This window comes from Crocodylus siamensis, chromosome 4 (genome assembly GCF_052110815.1).
Source record: "Crocodylus siamensis isolate JL-2025a chromosome 4, ASM5211081v1, whole genome shotgun sequence".
Classification (NCBI taxonomy): Eukaryota; Metazoa; Chordata; order Crocodylia; family Crocodylidae; genus Crocodylus; species Crocodylus siamensis.
In genome coordinates this window covers 80,581,504-80,601,514 of record NC_143398.1, presented here as the reverse complement: position 1 = coordinate 80,601,514, position 20,011 = coordinate 80,581,504, and the positions used below count along the sequence as shown (strand labels likewise).

The 20,011-nt window shown below is 37.5% G+C and overlaps 1 protein-coding gene across 3 annotated transcripts in view; it reads left to right on the top strand.

Annotated features, from left to right (window-relative positions):
* MGAT4C (MGAT4 family member C) overlaps positions 1-20,011 on the top strand; it is a 698,999-nt gene that overhangs the window by 432,427 nt on the left and 246,561 nt on the right. Inside the window, exons 1-2 of one of the 3 annotated variants that reach the window (XM_090042643.1) lie at positions 17,336-17,453; positions 19,689-19,774. The exons of the other annotated variants lie outside the window; for them this stretch is intronic. The gene's annotated coding sequence lies outside the window, so the exon portion shown is untranslated. Of the gene's footprint in view, positions 1-17,335; positions 17,454-19,688; positions 19,775-20,011 lie in introns of those variants that run through there. 3 annotated transcript variants of the gene reach the window in all.

The following is a 20,011-nucleotide window of genomic DNA, read 5'->3' as shown; positions in this document are numbered from 1 at the left end:
AAACCATACAATAAAAAAAAAAAGCAATATAAAAATGATAATAATACAATATACAATTGTAAAAATTAATACAAACCTAATAATTATAGAATATAAAACAATGGATATCCAAAACCAAAAACTTGCTACCAAAATAAAAATGTTATCCTAAGTCTCAGCTCACTTATACTTATCTATAGGGAATAGAGAGGGAGAGAAAAAGTCAGAAATGGTTGGGGAAGGAGAGGGAATGCAATAAAAAAAAAAAAGAAAGGAACTGGGGGTTTTGCTACACTGTCATATTGTGATTGCTTCCTCCCAAGTTACACATCACTTTCCCAGCCTCAACCAATTCTTGCTGTTGGTCAGGACAAGATCCAAGATAGATTATCCCCTAGGTGTAAATATTCCAAATATGTATAGTTAACGTTCAAATATTCAAGGGGTAGCATTCTGTAATTATTTTTAATTTGCTATCCTTACTTCTGACTGACTTTTCATGCAACCTTAATATGCCATTCACATTTTTTCTGCATTTTTTTTTTTTTGTGGCAAGATACTATGTAAAACATGACTTTCCAGCACTGATTAGTTTAAATAATACATCTGGCTCTGTCTTAAAGCCAGAACACATTGTTAACTGGAAGAGCAAAAGATTTAATTATTATTCATTGTATAAATACTTGGAGGCTGAACACATTTTTACTTTGTTAAGGCAGTAAAAGTCCTAGAATCCCTACTGTTTAAAGATCATTTCTTTGTATTATATAGCAAAGTAGAAGGTTTAACCTCCTGCCTCCCCTCCCCCCAAAATAACCCACACTATTCTGTGAATCCAGGTTTAAAACTGAGTGAAAACTTATTTTAAATGTGTTTTAAATACCTTTCTGTTCTGCCATAGTGCTTATGCGAATAAGTGTAATCACAATTTGTTTGATGGTGAATATTTTTAAATATCTTTGTACATGGAATCTATGTAGACAAAAAAAAAAAAAAGAAATCCTAGAAATGACATAAAAAGCAAAACCATATAAACAGAATGAAACGTCTATGCCATCTTAAGAACAGCTATGCAGAAATATATATACTTAAACTATGCTCTTCTCTTTGAGAATTAAATGACCTAATCTGTCATCCTAAAATATCCATCTGTTTTTATACTTCAGTAATCCTAACTGTAATTTAGAAATGTGTACAATTGAGAATTTGTGTGCACCATAAAATAACATCCACTAGCATTTACTAGGTAGTCTGGTAGATGGCATTATTTTGCATGTATGGCATTATGTGTTTAAAGGGTTGTCCTACAGTAAAGTACTCATAAGTGATTAGAGTATGTGAAATATGAAATATACTTTAATTATCATTTGTTTTTCAGTAAATGTAACTATATTTCAATTGTATGATAAACTCAGATGGACCTAACTGTGGTGCCAGAAAGGAATGGCAATATAACGGAATATATTTACCCAGAACTAGCAGGTAGCTTGATACGTTTCTTTGTCCCAGTATGACATGAGGTATGTGCTATTAACAGTCATTTACTAGATCCGAAGGAGAAGGCTAAAGCAGCTATGCTGAATAAACTTTCTTTCTCTTGTAAACATTCCTTAACCTCATACGCCTGAGAGCATTTCATTAAAGAAAAATGAATAAACCTCCAAGAAAAAGAAAAAACCCATATTACACAGACTTATGAAATTAACCATGTTTCTTTCCTAGATTTGCGAAGTACTTCACTAGGTAGTTTCCTTTTGTCCCCTGGCTTACCTCTCACGTCCATCATATGATCTCCAAGAGAGTATACACATATTAGTGGCCTCTTCAACTACCTTGTCATCCTGACTCTCTAAAGCCTGACTGGTAGTGGATTATAAGTAGACTGTTTCATTTTCCAAGGGAACTTTAAAAAAAAAAAAAAAAAAGTCATGTATGTCCGAGTTTGAATCCTTGTTAGAAAAAATTTGCAGGTCTCCATCTTTGACATTCATATATACTTCTAGCCATGCCCATTTGCACAAACTTGTAGTCATGCATCTTCCTAATGATATCAGATTTCCACCTTGCATTGATCCTAGCTTCTGCTGTCCTTCATTATATCCTTGGAGATCATTGTGCTTCTCTTTAGAGTGCATTAGTCATTCATTACTAACGCTATAAAAGCTCTGAAGTCCTAGAAAAGAAGTCTTTACTTTTACCTTTCTCTTCTTTCACTATTAATAGATAACTCCCAGCTGCCATTTCATTTTTCTTCTGTCAGGAAAGCTGTAACTACATGATTAAAATGGCATGCAGCTCTAAAACTATTATCAATTATACTAATTAAGGTCAAATAGAATGGAACAGCAGTCTTTGTGGAAAACAATGTAAACCACTATTAATTTAAGGGCATTATATGTACGTATGACAGCTTTTGCAGACCTTATTAATTATTTCTAGGCAGTCTCTTATAATCACATCTCTAAGACCTCATCTGTTACATGGCTTACTTTCAGCTGGGAACAAAAAAAGCATTGATAGAAATCAATGTTTTTTTGAATAGTGTGCACTGGGTAGCTATAATGACCCTTTCTCAATGGAAAATGTATCATTTCATTTTTTGCTTTTGCCAGAAGAGATTTCACTAGAAATTCTGAGTGTTTTGCTTCCTTGCAGCTATATACATAGTGAACAAGTAAAAAAAGGTCGTATCATTGGAAAGAATAAGCAAGTATTATCCAGGTCTAAATTCATATTTTTCTTCACAGAATAAATCTATAATCTCACATCATGCGCTATAACTCCATGTTGTATACTGCGAAACATTGATGATGAGAAAATGCTATATACTTTCCAAGAATAATTTTGTATAAAGTTAAATTCATATCTATAGTATGTTTTGGTCCCTGCCCCTTTCCAGTTTTTCAGTGAAACAGATGCTGAGACCAAATGTTTGTCATCACTTACATTTGGAAGGGAGAAGAAAGAAAAAAAAACCCTGGAAAAGAGAATAATAATAATAATAATAATAAAACAAAGTCTATAATGCCCTTTAAGTCTTAGAAAAATGTAATAATCAGCGCTAATGAGAGATTCCTCTAACGATTTGGGTTCTGGTTAATTTAATAACTCTTCAAAGGATACAATTGCATTCATAGTAATATAAAACCCTCAATTCAAGAAGCCCCAAATTTACTTAGTGTGCTACTGTTGACAAGGTATTTTTCACTGAAGGGTCCTAAAATCTGGAACTTGCTTCCCTTGATTATTTTAACAGAGGCCAAGACTGACATTCATGTTGCTGTTTTCCCAAGCTGCTGAGGAGTGAGGTGTGGCTGAAGAAAATAATACTATATTGATTTGTTGTGGGGTTGGTCACGTGAAAAGGATATTGCTGCTTGTGTTGATCAAATATAAAGTTGGTGTGTGCTTTCTTAGGACATGAGAGCAAAATCCAAAATAAAGTGCATGACTTAACATAAAGGGAAAAATACTATACGAGAATACTACCTTTTCAGGTTTTTGGAACAGCATAATCTCTGTATAATGAGTGGTTTAAACTGTTACCACAAGATGTTGAATAATCAATTCAGAAAAGGAACAGCAGGGTTTTGGAAAGGATTGCTTGAGAGAACAAGGGAGTTTAAACAGTGTCTGTGACCCATTATGCCAATCACAGCATGCACAATACTTTTTTAGCTAAATTATTCAGATTAGATAGGTGTTGTAATTAAATGCACTTTCTATTAGTCCCTGATTAAACTACCTCATAAAGATGTTGTTAGCTTAATAAACAAGATCACATTCCCAAAATATTTTTTCACTAGTACACATTTATAAATACAGCATCCATAATCATCTATTTTTTTTTAAATAAATCATCTAGGATCCAGCATCAAAATTATCTTAAGAACATGTTCAGATAAGTAGTACATTTTCTAAAATATAGTAGGATGCATCCTCATTTGGAGTAGATTAGAATAGTTGCATTTAAGTCAGTGGAGCTGCACTAATTTATGTCAGAAAATGATTTGACCCAAAATAACGTTTAGGTAGCATTTTGAAGTCTCCCATTAATTATGGTTAGGTACAGACATTGCACTTTTACAAGTGTAAGTGCTTGGAAACCTATCTAAACCCATAATGCTATAGACATTCAGTGCACATAAACTGGTTTAAAAATGGCAGAACCTTGTCTAAGATAGACCTGGATTGATGTGCACTCAGACTTCATCAATTTAGCTTAGACCCGGGAATTTAACTACTATACCAAATCTCCTAGAGTTGCATGTTGGGTCACTGTCTGCCAGCATCCCAGGTGCTTTTGCAGCTCTCCATTAGGCTTCCCCCCTCCCCCCCTCCAATCACAGGGAAGCATGCTACTACCCTACCCATCCAATGCTTGTCTGCTCTGGCTGAGCACTAAGCTGGCCCCACCCCCAGGCTTGGCACAGAGTGGAGCCAGCACAGTTGCTGATGACAGGGGAATGGGGAGAAGGGGTGCTTGGCCATACCTTGCAGCCTGATTGGGTTACTATGGGTTCTGCCCACTTGCAAACGGCATGGGAGTCCCTGGGTGGAGGAGGAGAGTGCATGCTTCCCAGTGCCCAGCAGATAGTCAGGGGTGGCCCAGTTACTTGGATGTGCTCAGTTGTGCTCAGCAGTCTCCAGCAGCCTGGGGAGCCTGCTGGGAGTCATGCAGGAGCATCTCCAACTGGCTAGCTTTGGCCAGTGTAGGCAGCCTCCATGCCCCCACCCCACAAAGGGTGATCATGTGTTCTCCTTACTTCCAAACTAACCTACATAACTTACAGAAAGTCGTATAAGTTTGATCAGTTCTTCCTTAGGCTTTTAGAATGTCTGTACTTAACCTATGTGTTCTTTGTTACCTTCATCCAAAGCTTTTGGGTATTTAAACAGGTCCTTAATTCTGTCTTCCTTTTCCTGTCTCCCTTTTTCAACACTTATAAAACATAAAGGAATGTCTGTGTCCACTAGTTGAGGATAAGCATTCTAAGAAAATATTTTCTGATAGTGCTTCCATAACCATCTGTTACGGTTAAGGAAGCACCAATGCTAAAGATGTAAAACTCAGTCAGAGTTTAGATTTTCAGCGGCATGCCAGCAGTGGTATTTTCTATGAATCTACGTATCATAAAAGTGTGCCCTACAGAAAGGCATTGCACAGCATCTGCCAAAAAGATAGACAGTATAGTTTTAAGAGTGGTGCTCCATCAACAGAACCTATGGTCTCCAAGAGGAAAACTGTCAAACTTGAGGTAAGCAAATTGTGTCACCTGCTCAGAGAAATAAAGAATTAACCATCATTTACCTATGGCTCCTTTGGCAGTTTTTTCACAGCATGATGAACTAAAATGCTCTGGGTATGAAGTTCTGTATAACTTCAGAAATTCTTTATGAAAATGTAACATTCAGAAAACCACACCAAGCTAGCAATGTCTTCATGAACTATGCAAAGTAAACATGTAGACGCTGATACATTTCATTTTTTAAAATTAAATGAAGTTGAAGTTCACAAAGGCTAGATACCAGACTCTTGGAATAAAAGAATATGTGAACTCCCTTTAAATAGTTAGGAAAGAGTATAAGGTTGATATATAATGTTTTGTACAGTGCCGACACAAAGCCTGTTTAAGTGCTTAAGTGGAACTTTGGTGATTCATGGACATTGTGCTAGTTCTCTACACAGGGAGGTATTCCAGTCATTGACAAGGCTGATTGTACACACCAGGAGTCCAGATACGGAGTCGGGAAAGTTAGTGGAGCTGGAGATGCAGGTACACTTGGTATTTTCTCAGGAAAATTGAAATATAACCTGATTTAAAAAAAAAGTTCAAAAACAAATGTGTTAACAGAAAATGTCCAGGAGTGTCATTTAAGAAAAAAAAAAGCACTATATAGAGAACATGTTCTAATGGGATTTAAATTGCAAAGCTAATTGTTTAAATAAATTAGTTTCTTTAAAGTTCATTTTGTTGGCTTTGATTCAAGCCAAGAAATGCTGAAAATGAATATCAGCTCAGCATTCCTTCAGTTAAAGAAAAAGGAAGATGGATTGGTTTAAAGAAACTGTTCATTTTATTGTAGGATAAAGATCTGCTGGGTTTAGCAACTCCAGATACCAAAAACAAAAGAAAAGAAAAAGGGAAAAAGGGAAGTGAAGATTACTGCTTTAAGTTAAAGGAAGGTAGCAGGGGTCATATAGGTTATTAATTTTAGGAAAAGAAAGATGAAATGGGATTCAAACTTTATTAATTTCATCCAAGGAATGATAGTATGATTCATTAATTTCAACAAGGAAACTCATAAGGGGAAATATCAGTTTATTTAATTTATAATTTAAATCAAGCCAAAGTAGAAAACAATATAATTAGCATTAACTGAAACCAAAGTAAGATTATAATATAATGTGGAATTAAGAACATACTGAAGAATCATTTAATTTAAATTAATGTGAGGAAGAAAAAACAGCCCCTGTGTGAGAAAGTAACTAGTGTCTCTTCCAAATACTGGGCACTCTGCATTTGCCCTGTGCATCCTGTGAACAAGTGGTACCCTTGATCTCACTCCCCACAGCCCTTCCCATCAGCTCCAGGAGGGAAGGAGCTGACCTAGAAAATTCAGCCTTTTGCCCACTCTCCCCCAGAAGCCTTTACACTGACCCTACTCCATGCTTCACACAGCATACATTGCTACAAATGCTGGGGTGTATTTCTGAGCCCAGCTCATTCCTGCACTGCCACCAGCTCCAGAAGTGAGGGAGGAGAGGCCACAAGGAATGGTGGCTCTGCTTGCCATCATTCAGGTCCCTGGAGAAGTAGCTGTTAGTGGCAGGAGCCACACTCACCTCTTCAGGTATACACTGGGAGCAGGGAGAGGGGAGACTATGAAAAGAGCAGGGTGCAGCAGTATCTTGCCTCCTCCATGTTCACCTGGAACGAGTTTCTATACCAGCAGCCATTGTCATCCCCTTCTGCCTTGTGCATGGAGAGTTGCTTCCTCCAGGGGTCTTCTAACCCACCCCCAAGCTCCCCAGTCTTCCCTGATGAGCAGCATGCTCTTAGACATGTCCTGCCCACCATTGCTCATCTTGTCTACTCCATGAGATGCTTCTAAGGATGTTATGGGGTGCAAGAAGATAAGCACTGCAAAAATAAATTTGTTTTAAATGGATTTCTGCTAAGTTCCAAAATACCATGGAGGGCTGCCTTGGGATCTAAGAAGGTTGAGGACCACTGACATAATATTGTAAAGTGATACAGGAAATTATCTGGGATTGGGAAATATTCAATTTTGACTTCTCTGTTTTTAAACCATCCATTGGTCCTGTATTTGAATAAATTAATTGTGTGCATGTTTAAGCCCAAACACTTATTATACATATCCATATGTAATTTTATGCTGTTTCAATAAAACTGGAAATAGATCTAAAATGATAGGAATACAATTAAGTGAGGACATTGAAAGTACAAATCGAACAAAACATTAAAGATAAGAATGCAATGTTTCAAAAATAGTAAAAGAGCTTAAAATGCATTTAAAATATAGGTAGGGTGAGAGGATTCTCTCTCTTGTTAAGCATGCAGACAGTGGCAAAATATGGCATGGTTTACCATATTGTCAGGACTTAGAGTGTTGTTTTTCTAAGAACAAGCACAATATTATATTTAATCATGTATGTGCTCATAAATTAACCCCTTTTATAAGAGCTTGGTAAAATATCATATAATACCTTGAAAAATATGTATATTCCTTTGTAAATTCAGTTCAATCTGAGCCTTTTACATACCAGAAATATTGGTTAGTCAATCATACAAAGCTACGTATTGATTGCCAGTCATCCCTCCTTTTTGGCAAAACCTGATTTTGCAGTGTCATTGCAATTAAAATCCACCTCGTCTTACATTATCTCAGAATCCCTTGATATAAGTGACACAATTTTTGCTGAACATCCCTCCTTCTGAGGAACCCTTTTTTAAATATGAAAATAGGATTGACTGAATTCATGATAGCATTTCTAAAAATTTAACGGGAATTGAGTCAGCAAAGTTGGAAGCATTCAGGTGACCTTTTCTGATGAAATTTGGTCATGCTGAAGTTCTAACAGTACTTGCAAAATTCACCCATGCCCACTGTGCTTACTTAAAATGAAGGGAAAGCATCTTAATCTACTGCTGCCTAAATGTATTGATACCTCTTATGGAATAGAAATCACCCTTAAATACACAGAAGTCCATCTAATACTGAAAATAAATCTTTGGACAGACTCTTTTATTGCCAAATCCCAACTCTTGTGCAAGGCTACTGACTTCTGGGGACAGACATTGAAAAAGCCTGAGCCTGAATTCATTCCATCTTCTCACGTTAATCCAACCTGGCTAGGATAAACCAGTTTGTAACTGACATACATCTGGACTAGGGACAAACATTAATCAGAAACTGGTTTAAACCTGTAAAAGAACAGATGTTCAGTGCATATAAATATCTGCAGGTGTGTACCTGCATTTCCTCAATCCACAGGGGATGTCTGTATGGTTACAAACTGGTTCAGCCTAGCCAGGTTAAATTAACCTGTAAAGATTGAATCAATTCAGGCTTAGGCTTTTTGAACGTCTGTCCCTAGCCCCGCTCTGGACTGAAAAAATGCAGGCACATGCCTAAAGTGGTTCGGGCTAGAAGCTGGGGGGAGCTCCCTTTCTTTCCACAGTGCTTAGCTGGCAGGAGTGGGCGGGGGGGGGGTGTCCAGGCCCTGGCAGGACACACTCATTAGGGTGCGGTTCTCCCCCGCCTGCCCAACCAGCCCAGCAGGGAATTGATAACACAGTGTTTATCACCCGATTAAGAAAACAACAGATGGACATTGCCAGTTACCTGTTGACTCTGTCTTTGTCCCATCTCCCACAGCACTGGACCATAGCCAGCATGTGGTCTGCTAGATACTGCTGTGTGTAAAGGAGAAGGGATAGTGGAATCACTTCTTAGAGGGGAGATGGAGGGGGAGCAGAAGCCAGGCAGATGCTTGCAGTCTGATTTAACTTAAATCAGCAAGGAATCTGGGACAGACTTTGCATAAAGTGGTTTGATCCAAATCACTTAAGTCTGATACTACATTCAACCAGGTTTTTCTCAAACCAGTTTCAGCCATTCTCAGACTGGTCTAGGTGCACTGAAGGTCTGTTCTGTTACAGGTTTAAATCAGTTTCTGATCAATTAAACCAGTTTGTGTGTAATGTCTCTCCCCAGGGATATTTTAGTCCTACTCAAACTTCATGCTAGGCATAGTACAGGGATGGCACTTATTATTAGAATGGATATTTTACCTTACATTACCTATTGACAGAGCTCTAGTGAAGTTGTTAGTTTTGTTAAAGTCCTAGTAAAAATGTTCAGTTTTATTAAAAAACTGATTTTTTCCCAAAATTAACATGTATATATAACACTGAGATACATGATCAAGCTATATCCAAAATTTGTCATTTTCCAATTTTTTTTTTTATATTATGTTCTGAATTGATTATCAAATGTTATAATTCTATAAAAAGTAGCAATGTTTTAATTCTATGCTTATATGTTTAGGTTTGAAGGTTGAACTTTCAGCTGCAGCTCTGAATTTTCCATCTTTAATGGAAGTACTATAGCTTAAGAAAAGCAGCAGTGTAAATAAGCTATTGATAATATAGGTCTATATTTTCATCTGAGAATGATATGCATGCAGGGTGGATGCGGGGGGCGTGGTAAGGATGTGGTCCCCACCTTTGACTTCTGGTCTATCTAAAGTTTAAAATCAACAGTCTGTCTGGCAGTGGCAGTAGAATTTTTATACAGGCAACAGTGAGGGGGGTCAATTAACTCTATGTTTTATTATACTCTGACTTCCAATTCCTTATAAACTTTATTCCTCAGGTGTTAACAACCCTCTGTCCTTTTTAATGGTCTGGATGTAACACTAATCAAGCTATCCTTGCTTTTCTTTCAATTCTCCTGGTAATACAGCCCTTATTTCACAGTCCTGTAGACTATTTTTAATTCTAATGTTTGGAAACATTAACTGACAGGTATGCAAATAACTTTCAGTGAAGCGCTGGATGCACTCTCAAGATATTCGAGAAAGCTCAATTTTGTTTGATATATATCAAAAAGAGATATGCATTTAATTCTAATAACTTCAAAACTAATGAAATATTATCTTTTGATGACTTTTTGCCTTGATCTGTTTTATGCATAATATGTTATTATAGCAAATTAATGCACATTGCAATAAAATTATATTTGTTTTTGCTTCCATCTTAAACTTAATAATATGGTCTTAGGTCCCTAGCTTCTAGTTTCTTTTTAACTGGAGAAAAAATATGTTTTGCTTATATGTAATGACACATACTAGGGCTATGGGAAGCTTCAGGTGGTGATACAATTCGGAGGAGATTTGGCCAAATTCAGTGGTCAAATCTCTGAATCCAAATTGAATCAGGGGACCAATTCAAAACTCTCCAAATCTTTGGAAAAGACTTGGAGCACTTGATGATTTGGGAAGTCCCTGGTGGCTGCATCAGGGAACTGCAGCCACTCCGAACTGGTAAGTACTAGGGGCAGGAGAGGGGGTACTGGGAGAGGGAACAATGGGAGACCCCTGCCAGCCCCCCCAACCTCCCAGCTCCTGACTCTTTAAAGAAAAGCTCCAGTGCTCAACGGGTGCTGCTGGGTGAGGTATGATTCCCTGCTGCCCCCCACTGCCCCATGCTGCATGGGGGACACTGCACAATCCCCTTGATCCCCTCTCCCAGCCCCCCCATGGGTGCCCTGCCAGCCAGCTCCGGCCCCTTAAGAAAAAACAAAACAAGGAAAGTCCCAGAACTCGCCACTCTTACAGCAGCCTTGGAGCTTTGGGGGCTCATGCAGAGCCCCCCATGTGGTGTGGGGCAGTGGGGGGGGCAGCAGGGATCACCCCCTGCTGGCAGAAGCAGTGAGTCTGCGGGGTTTTCATTTTTTTCTGGCCCAGGCAGAGCACCTGTGAGGGAGCTGAGGGAGTGGGGGAGGGTTGGGGGGTTCATTCAGAACCCCCCATGTAGTATGGGGCAGCGGGGGAAGCAGGGATTGGCCCCCTTCCCAGCAGCACCTGCTTAGTCAGGGCTTTTTTTTAAACAAGTGCCAGGAGCTGGGACAGGTGGGGCGGCCATGCAGGGGCTGGGAGAAGAGCAGGGGATAGGCCTGGGTGATTCTGAGATTCAACAGCAGCTGTATCTCTGAATCAGATTTGGCTGAATCGAATCGGGACAGCGATTCGAATCACTGAATCGAATCACTGTCTCCTGAATCAGCCTAATCCGAATCTGAAGGGAATACTAGCTGCTTCACACAGGCCTAACACATACCATACCACCTCTTTTCAAAATCCTACATCCTTCCATGGATGTTTGTATCCCAATTACAGTTAGGGTATGAAAGAAAACATCTTAAAATAATCATTCAAGGTTGCCCCTGGCTACCAGGGAACACAAGAGCTTAATAATACTCTAACTATGCTCTTCCCCTTTTTACAATTCCCCTACACTAATAAAGGGCTAAAGTAGACCCAGGTATGTTGCCTTCATGTCCATTCCACCATGTAAAATAAATTCTTACTTAGACAGTCATCAAATTTTAAGGTTCATTTTGATGGAAAAGCAACAACACCAACAACAAAAGGGATGATGTTCTGATTCATAATCTGGAACACATACAAATCAAGCTGTCACATGATCAAGATTTTTTATAAAAAGTATTTTCATTGATATTCTTTACTAGTGAAAATCAATTGAACACATCTAGGAGATAGATCCACAAAGAGACTTGTATGCAGGAACACCTGGGTACTCCCAGACCTAACTTTTAGGCATTTGGCTTCCCGCAGTAAAACAAAAGCTCTTAGTTAGCTGATATTTCCACTGTACCAATGATTTTCACCCAGTGTGCCACAGCATCCTGGGGTGCCACCAGATCCTTTGAAGGATGCCATAAGGTGTGACGAGTTAAGCACAGGCTCAGGTTTGTCCCGGCCTTGCAAATCCTCCACGCCCAATACCGAACCCCTTTCCAAGAAGGTAAGCACTGTAAAATATATTTTTTTTTTTTTAATTGGGTGCTACTCAATGCACAAAAGCTATGGAGGGGTGTCTCAGGCCTGAAAAGGTTGAGGACCACTGCCCTATATAAAGTGGGAAGAGTTATGTCTATAAGAATGGGATTTACAAGCAAGTAAATAAGTCATTTAAAATAGCCATTAGGATATACCAAGGAAAGTGTCACCTTAAATCCTATCTTCAGCAGTGTTTAACCCAGGGCTTCGGGCTTGTTGAAAGGAATTATACTTGAAATTCACTTGCAACTGATATTCTCAGCCTCTCTCAACATTGTACATTTTCTCTGATGGTGATTTAATACAAACTACAAAAGGAATCATGGGAACAGGGACCAGAACCCATGCCTCCTCTATTCCAGTGAAATGCACTCATTAGATTTCAGTATCATGCTCCCTTTTGCCTACACTCTGCTCTCTCTGGCCCCATGAATCTTGTATTTTTGGCTGCATGGTAGTTCAGTAACAAAAGCATCTGAGACATGTGTAGACTAGTATTTTACGGAATCAGGCCCTAAAAGTCTATGTCATTTTTTAAAATGAGACTTAGCTTCCTGTATTGTTCATACCAACTCTGGTTGTGTGCTGCTAATACTTAATGCTTTATAGGTAAAGAATATTGAATATTTCCCAATCCAATGTTTTTTGTCACTTTATATAACACATTCTGTTACTGCAATTACAACCCTGTGCTAACAATGCCTTTTGAAGAATATTTGTACTCTAGGTAATATTATATTGTTTCAAAAGCTTTAAAATAATATAGCCTTGTTTTCTTGGTTATATGGACATTTGCCTATTGGCAAATAATGTTATATAATGTAAATAATAATGTAATTTAGGAGTACTCCACCTCTGGCCTGTAGGCCAATCCAGCTAACGGAGCCATGGCACCCAGACCTCAGGACTCTTCACAGGTCAGGAAATTGGCAGTAAGGGAGCAGTGGCAATGAATATTGCCACCCTGCCCTGTTCCTAAACTCCAAGCCCTGCACAGCAGCTCAGAGCTGGGTCATACCCACTTTGCCACTACTACAACCAGATCAGGACCAGGCCATACCCCCTTTCCTCTGTAGACCTGGGTTGGGACTAAGCCATGCCTCCTTCTCCCCACAGGGCTGCACCATGCCTCTGCCTCTGCATGCCTGGATCAGGGCTAGGCCATGCCCTCTTTCCATCTCTGAAGTTCAGATTGAGCCAGGCCATGCCTCCTCTCTCTGGCCCGATTGGGGCAAGACAGCGTCCACCCCCATGCAGTTGGATTAGGGCCAGACCATGCCCCTTATCCCCAGACCTGTCCAGTTGGATCATGATTCAGCAGCCTCCCACCCCTTTCACACAGCTGGATGAGGCCCCACTGTGCCTACCTTAGGCACCAGATCAAGACCACTGGAAAGATCCAGCCTTCAAATAAACTGGGCATCCCCTATTCAGACTGCGAGGCAAAAAGGGTGAGAACTACTAGTGTAAAAGAAGCTAGGAGGCATGCTAATTTTAGCAGTGAGTTTATAAAAGAAGGAAAAGATGTAGACACGTCTCCAGAAATTTTCATTAACACATGTTTAGGTATATGAGTTATCTCATTATGGTCAATGGGATTATTTACATACTTTGAACTAAGCCTTCTATGGGATTTGCTGGTTTGGGGATCTAGAACTTGAAATATTGAAAGCATATGTTTGTGAGCAATGATTTAAAAAAAAAAACCTCTTCAAGTTTCTGTTCTCTATAAAAGCATCTTTTGTTCTTCTGCCATTGGTCAACAGTTCTGCAAGATCTGGCTAACTTACTCAGCCTCATCAACATGGCTGGTCAATGCTTAATTGTCAGGATGCATTTTAACAATCTGGGAGATAAATACATCCACTATAAAATGAACGTTGAACATTGTTGTTCAGACTGGATATTGCAAGAGTTAGTGACCATATAAACAGATGCCACCTTGTGGATAACAAGGTAGCAAGCCAGTTGCTGATACTGCCAGAATGTGATAGAAAAAAATATTTATAATTGTTAACGGCTATTCCTGACTTGGCATTCTCTTCTAAAATACAATTCTTAGAACAGTGATTTTGAATCCTTACATCTAATCTTTAAACCTTTTATCAACTGACTTGCATTCTAATTTCCCCACCAAATTTTTAGACCTAACCCCAGCCATGTTATAACATGTAGGTTAAGCTACACTGAAGGATTGTTTGGATTTTTCAATTAGTCTCTGGTGCAGAGTTGTGTTTTTGTAATATAAATAATTGGTTTAACCATTAAATTGATGTGACAGAAATAATTGTCAGGCAATTAAATGCAGTAATGATTTCAACTCGTGGGAAATATGTACTAATAAAACTGAGTATGAGTTTGCTTGATTTCAAAAATATTATCCTCTGTTTGATTCATTGGTGTTATTTATATTTTGATGAATACTATACGCTGGAAGGAAGGAGTACTGAGAGTCAGACATCAGTTATTTTTCTTGTTTTACTCCTAAAACAACTATGTGTTTTGTCTTCTACATTAGGATGCTGAAAACACATTCAAGAATATGTTATTATCTTTGTCATGAATGGCACTGTGCATATTCTAACTGAAGGAGGCTAACTGACCAACCTAATCCCAGAAGCATACTCTGGGGAAGCAGTACTGAATACTCATTTTTATAGTATATGGGTATGCTTTTTTGCTTTGGTTTTATGGAAAATAGATGTATGTAAATGCTGAGATATGAGTAAATAATTTAAAGCTACATTTGTGTGTGGGGGGGGTTACATTTGCTTTTCAGTCAAATGGCTACTTGAATAATTAACTGACAACCATTTCTGAAATATTAGTTTGCTATTACCATATTCATAGGAAGCACCTTCAGTGGTGCATTATTATCATGATTGTTGTTGTTGTCTTCCTATTTGCCCAACCTTTGGAAATTATGTTTTAATATGCCAAATTGCATGACAACTATTTTCATATTGATAAGATCTGAGCATATTTTTTATGATTAGAGGCTGCACTTTTACTTACGGCTATTACCTTTGCTGGGTCAGACCATTCCCTATAGCCATGAACATTTTGCTCGTATTGATTATATGTCAATATTGATTTTAACATCAAATGCATGTATAAACAGATTATTTAGTATTGTTTAGATAATGCATGAGCATTCAAGTTAAGGATGCTAGCTAACCATTCATTTACAATAAAAAATAAGGCATTCTAACACATATGTGTTAGAGCATAAGTGCCATTTTCTTCTTGTGGACAGCTTTGGGACAATGTTCTTCTCTCAGACACACAGAGGGTTTCTGTTCCCTGTTCTGTGTCATGAACGAAACTCAGGTACACGATTGTTAAGCGGGAAAAATATATATATTGGACTTATGATACGGACAGTGATTTCTCAGTGGGGCATGGAGGCTTTTGTCAAAATACTGTGCTTTATCCACCTAGAGTAGCTAGCGGTTCACACATGAATTAATTACTCTATTAAGGGAATCAAGGGTTGTATATATAAGAATAATAAACATACAAAACATGAAGTCATCATGGTAAGATTAATTAGGTGAGGGAATTCAATACATTTAGCAGACCAAATCAGCACACACAATCAGATTTTATCACTGGTGCCACTCAGTTTGATCTTGGCTATTTCTAGCATTAAATTTTCAGAGGAACATAACTTATACATGTGATATGTCTTAGCATATTTTACCTCATAAATAATTCTTTTACTCATGACTCATATCTTCTTAGCAATTACTATGTCTTACCTTTATCATTAATCATACAAAAGCAAAGCTGGCATTCGTATTGTCCAAATTCATCTTTCTGATCTGTAATTCAGTTTTATGTCACTTTGCATGGCAATGAATCTTTTTTTATATACATTTCCATCTAAACTCCCATGTTTTCTAGGCAGAAATAAATGAACAGGGGCTTTCACTTTGGCCTAAAGTACATTTTGACTAATAGGCTAGCCTCCAGATCCCCACACACAGCTGCTGTTTATTAAGTCCCCAGAATTTAATCTCCTGAGTCTCTACAACTTTCTGAGAGGACCACAAGGCAATGGCAAAGCTGTTTATCAGGTTTATTCCAGAAATCTTATGATAGGTTTCACATATTCTGTATTAAGCTAAAGCATATCAATGTATTTTTTTCTGGGGAATTAACTAAGCATCAAGAATTTTTTAAACTCAACACTTTTGTTCAGTGTTAGGGATACTGAATCGTAAAGTGATGTGCTATATAATTTTCTCTAAATAAATATCACATTATATTCTTATCCATTCAGATAAGAAAATGGTAGTATTGGTAGTGAATGGGAAAAAAAGTTAAGGTAGAACACTAGACCTGTGTAGTAAGTGTGACCTTTTATCCTTTGTATTTTTTAATAGAGCAATAGGATTTTCTGTCAAATAAAACTAGACCATTTTTTGTTATCCCTATCTGTTTCACAAAAGGCAAATCTTTGAATATGTCATTTGGGGCTTAATTTAAAGTTCAAATGATTTGTGGTATACTGCCATAACAAAATATTTAGTGTCACTATATTTGGGACATTACACTTTTGACAGTGTTTCATGCCTCATTTACCACAGAATGCCTGAGATCCTACTTAAAATTCAAAGAGTAAGTGCACATGTACATTTGTGCATCTCCTTACCTGTTGTTTTTTTTTAGTTTTAAATACTTAAAATGCCAGAGCTTTCCTGTAGCTTACTTGATTATAGCAATATATCTAATGTTCTCAAATGTAAATCCTCTTTTTATGTATATCTTTGCAAAGTCTCGTGGCTTAATAGGAGGCAATGTAAAATCATTAAAAAAGTAAATTCTCCAGATGCTGTATGCATTAACCTTTCCTATAATATCCCTTCTGTACAATATTTTGATGATTACTGTCATTTAGTAAGCAGATTATGAAAATGCAATTCCCCAGGGCTCTTATTTAATAATTTAGACAAATTAGTCTGGATTTTTTTTTGTAGTGTTTAGATAGCATGCACCTGCCATTTCTATCCCTCAGAGTGAGATCTTTTTGTATGTTCCACTCCCCTCCCCAAAATATTGTTACAGACACACATTTCAATTTGCAGCTGACAGTTTAGGGTTAAGATATGATTCCAGGTAACAGAAGCCAATGAGAGTACACCCAGTTGATGTTTGTGACATCATCTTACAGTCAGAGTATATAGAATAGCTGAGGTAGCTTTCAGCTTCAGCACCAGTGCCATTATGATGGATGTTTACATCTCTTCATTGAGAGCCAATTATCTCGCTTTTGTGTGAGGCCCAAGGATCACTCATGCTGCCTGCTTGCACCGAGCACTGTTGGATCTAGGTGAACGAATTGTTTTCTCTGTTTCTGGTAAGAGTCTCTCCTGTTTTACCTTCTCTTTCAGAATAAAGGTGATATGTCTAACCTGGATAAGGAATTGCTTTCATAGTAGAGAGGCTCACAAAGCTATATACTATAAAGAAGAGCTTTGCTTAAAAGCAAAATGGTTTAAAAGGAAATGCATTTTAAAGGGAAAGAGGGTCTAGAGCTGGAAAACTGTACTTTGTAATGTAACATGGATGTTTATTTTACACTTCAGATTAATTGAAGAGTTATTAGATTGACAAGGCTGTTACTCAGAACAGTAATATATTGCATGCAATTTTCCTATTGAAATCAAGCATTTGGCAATGAACAGAAGATGGAGAGGCTTAGGAACAGAGATTTTTAAATTAGATCCAACTTTTAAAAATGTTTTGGAATACTTTTGGAAAGATGATTTCCAAAGTCATGCAGATTGATACCACGGTATTTAAGTTTCAGAATGTGGAATAAGTTGTTGGTCACTTTTTTTCCCCTGGTTATCTTTGTTCAAAGGGACAATGAAATAGATAATACAATTTGGAAAAAATAATTCACTGTTATCAGCAACACCAATTTTCCTTCAAGTACTTATCAGTGTGCAATATAAACTTGTCCCATGTGTATGCAACATCTAAGGGATGAGGAGGAGGTTGTTATCAGTATTGTAGTTCTCAGTGGGAGGTTCTATTTGTGCATCCTCTGAGTTTTGCAACAGAATAAGTACATTTGAAGCTCTTGAACTAATGTGGATTTAGGAGATTAGAAGTGACACTGATGTTGACAAATCAGATACAATCAAGGATTTAATTAACTGAAGGAGTTCAGGGGCTACTGTAAGAAGAATCCAATAGCAGCTGACTAGTCAAGAAGTGTACATAATAGGAGATAATAAATAACCGGCTGTAGTTAATTTAAAAGCCGATGACACTTATTTGAGAATAATTGAAATTCACTAAATACCTACTATTTAATAGCTTTCTGCACTTATTTCTGTAATCTATTATTGTACAACAAAAGTTTTCAATGATGGTATGCATAGCAAACATTACGAGCCCTTGCAATTTTGAGATTTATTGTTATTCAGTTTTGTTACGAACAGTTGTCTAGGTCTCTGCTAATTAGTTGGGGGTTTTTTGACAAATAATAGTTTCATTTCAAGCATCACTTAAGGAGAGCAGGGCTTCTCAGCTGTGTTGTGCTTTTGCACTTTCTAGTAGCTCGATCCCGTCTTTGAAGTTCTTAATATTTACCATGCTTATTCATCTCTCTCCATCCATGTGTCTAAACAATCCCAACTTTGAACCAGTTATCGGCCATATATTATGGATGGACGTAAAGTAACATTTTGTCCATTGGAGCAAATGCTATATCTTTTCTTGTAAATGGCAAGATCCAAAAGTACTTTGTTAAAGTTTAGAATTCATAGCCTAGAGGGGAAAAGAATATTTTCCTTTTTATCCTAATTGCTTTGTGTCATCATGCTAAACTAATTATGTTCTTTTGTCCCTTTTAAAAACATTACGTAGCTTCCTGAGACCAACAGAAAAAAACAAAACAGAAGAAGTGTAGAACTCTGGCTCACCTACATAAATCCACATATGAGATAGATCCACATATTTCACCAGTTCTTTGTTCCTTCCTAGAATTCATATCAGAGCACAAAGAAAACCCCCTTAACTCATAATTGTACATAATTTCAATTAGCAAGCTCTTAGCGTTACCACAATGTATACTCAAGAACCTTACAAATATTCTACAAAAAGTAGTCCCCCACATACAAACACATGTTGCCAGGGATATTCATGTTTCAGGAGTCTTGTTTATTAAGGATTTTTTTTTAATGAACATGAATGTTCTTATTTAAATGGAAAGCCATATGACTATAATGAAGATTAGTGATCATATGGTCAAATAACCAACTATCCAGTACTGTTACTCTCAGGCAGGAAATAAAGCATGAATTTCAAATTTTATTTTTCAGAGGAAGTTAAATTCACTCTGGTAAATCATAGAAAGCCCTCTTTCCTCAGAACTTCATGCTGTGATGTTTTTTGGTTGTTGTTTTTTTTAATTTAAAGGTAGCCCCATAGTTAATCTGCCATTAGCTCACCATTATTCTGGGAAACAGCCTTAAGCATTTCAAACAGAACTTATCTATTGAGCACGTTGGATGACTTCCATATACCTGCTCTTACTTTTGAAGTGCAAGAGGAACTAAAACAAATTATTTTTTAATTTAAGAATAGGTAATTTGCTTGTCTGAGGAGAATAAGGCCATGTGATCTATCATGAATGGATCTACACCTACATCTTCACTATGGCATCAGGTAAGAGAGAGCACCACAACAACAAAGATGTGAGTCATGCCTCCTACACAAAGAGTTTAGTTTAATTGCTCATTTTGAACCAAATGCTAAGGTGAAATATGGGGGAAAATTCTTGCTAATGCTCAACACATGTAATATTCTGGATAGTAAATGTAGCCAATCAATATCACAGAAAATTGCTAAATGCACTCCTTGTTGTAAATAGAGGATAATCATTATGACTAGTAGCATCATGAA